Below are 2642 nucleotides of genomic sequence, written 5' to 3'. Positions count from 1 at the left end.
GAGTGCTGGGATTAAAGGTGTGCGCCACCACGCCCAGCTGCTTTCTTCCTCTTGAAAAAGTTCCCACTTAAGTCTTTAAGGATCAAGCTGTTCTCGTTCTCTCTCTTCCTCCTTCCCTCCCTCTCCCTCCTCTCTCTTTCTCTCTCTCTCCCTCCCTCCCTCCTTCCTTCCCTCTCCCTCCTCCTCTCTCTCCCTCCCTCCCTCCTTCTCCCTCCTCTCTCTTTTTCTCTCTCCTCCCTCCCTCCTTCCCTCCCTCTCCCTCCTCTCTCTCTCTCTCTCTCTCTCTCTCTCTCTCTCTCTCTCTCTCTCTCTCTCTCTTTTTCTCTCTCTGAATGTGTGTGTGTTGGGTGTATTTCTGGGATAGCATATTAGAGTAGTCAAGGATACACTTTGGAGAGTGATCCCTGAATCTTGACAGCACTATTCAGAGTTATTTTTCATGAAGGTCCTGCAGGTCCTGATCTACAGGTACAGTTGTTTATTGGTCTTCTGTGGACATGGAGGGTTTTGACTAATTCTGCCTTTGGTGTCAGCATTCCCTAGGAACCCGTGGTGGTTCTCAGCTAGATCTCTATATCTAAAGTGGACAAGAGGGCAGAAAAAAAAATCACATCTACCTGGATTTCATCAGACATAACCCGTCCTATAAGGGAGATGGGTGCACTGTGTCTGGCTGTCTTTTTGATAAAGAAAAGCCCTAGGAATATAGTCCTTCCTAACCAAGGCCTCCCATCCTTTGTCTTGAAGCATCCTCATTGACATCATTGTCTCTAACTTTCTGACATAGTCTACTTGAATTTTCTTTTTTACAGCAGAACAGCACACTAGGTAATTTATAAAATAAAGAAATATATTTCTCAGAGTGCTGGAGGCTACAGAGGTCTGATGTCAAGCATCTTGCCAAATCCTTCCTGTGCCATCCCTTGGCAGAAAGGCAAAGTAAGGGTGGGGGATGTATAAAGAGAGCTTGAAGCCTTTTGTGTTTTCGTAATGAGTATCCATCCATTCATGAAGACAGAATTCTCATGGCCTCCGTGTTTGCATTGTAAGGATTTCTACCTTCAAGTCCTTGTTGCTTCCCAGGCTTGCTCCTAGGTTCCTTTGTCTATCCATCTCTTCAAATGTTGGTATTCTCCGCCATTCTATTCTTGATTTCTCTTCTTACCCTCTTATCACCCATGAAGACTTCACAGACACCAGACCATCTCTTTCTCCATTTTAGATCAGTTTCCCAATGTAAAACTTTACCCCATTCTGCAGGTCCCCAGGCTAGCAAGAGAGTTGTCTCTGAGTCATCAAACCATAAAAGCAGAAGCCACCTCACCAATTCCATTGTCCTCCATGATCAAGCTTCACTTGGCCGTGACACTGACAACCGTCAGATCAGACAATTCTGTGCTGTGGGAGCTAGCCACAGTTCAGGCTAGCACACTTCACCTCTATTTACAAAATCCTAGGAGACATGTTCCTGTCACATGTTCTGTCAGTACCCTAAACCTCCAGAGACTATTGAATATCGTTTGCGGAACAGGCACCTGGCCCTAATTCAGAGCTCCAGTCGTAGACTCAACCTTTGCAACGTGGGTCTTTGTGATTCCTTTCTTCTTGTTGCCAATGTTATTAAACTCCCTATCACTTTGTATCTAGATTTCTCCAACAGTGATGAGCGCACTGGCTGAGGGAACAGTCAGTCTTGATTCAGATCTTCCTTGTTACTGTCCACCAAAGAAAAAGGAAGGCCTCATTTTTCATCCTCACTTGCACAGAGACATAGGTGACCATCCAGGACGGCCCCTAGGCTCACGAAGAGGGGCACAGTCAAACGAAATGGTTGAGAGCAAAGCTGTAGAATCCTCACTTGTGATTTAGCTCAGCCTTAGTATAGTTTTGTCTCCGTCCTACTCTGGCAACACTGGGCTAAGCGACAGTACCACCCCAATGGTACTGGGAAGACAGTGTAAATGAGCTAACATGGGTAAAGCACATGCTACCATGCCTGGTACAACCAGGATGAAAGATACCAGAAAGGAAGAAAGTGGCATCTCATCTCTTCCACCGCTCATCTCAATAGTTACCACTCTGCATGCTCCCTTCAAATACTACTGTCGTGATGTCGGAGTCTCAGTTCTGGGGAGGCTTCCAGAAGGCTCTACCTCATATAGTCCCCTCAGTGTGAACTCCCCCCACAGACGTTGCTTTTCTATTGCCACTAGGCTGAGAGTTCCTACAGGGTAAAGACTAGGTCTTTTCTCTGTGTTCCTAGAACCACTGTTTTCAATACATTAAATATCCCATGAAGGTCTGCTGATCAAATCAATAAGTGAATGTATATGGATGGTACGTACCAGCCTTGCAAATAATTTTGCCCAGGTACCATGGTGATAAAGCTGTCTATTGTATCAGAAAGAAATGGCAACAACTTCTTGGGTTTGGATATTGGAGGTGATCTTGGAGAAGGGATCTTTATAATAAGTATAGTATTTATTCGGTGTCAGTAAAGTAACCAACTCATTGAGATGAATTGAAACATTAGCAACAAATTGTACTTGTGGTGTGTGTGTGTGTGTGTGTGTGTGTGTGTGTGGTATATGTGTGTTTGGTATGTGTGTGTGTGGTGTGTGTGTGTGTGGTATGTGTGTGTG

Source organism: Mus caroli, chromosome 15, assembly GCF_900094665.2.
Source record: "Mus caroli chromosome 15, CAROLI_EIJ_v1.1, whole genome shotgun sequence".
In the NCBI taxonomy this organism is placed as follows: domain Eukaryota; kingdom Metazoa; phylum Chordata; class Mammalia; order Rodentia; family Muridae; genus Mus; species Mus caroli.
This window is presented reverse-complemented; position numbering follows the sequence as displayed.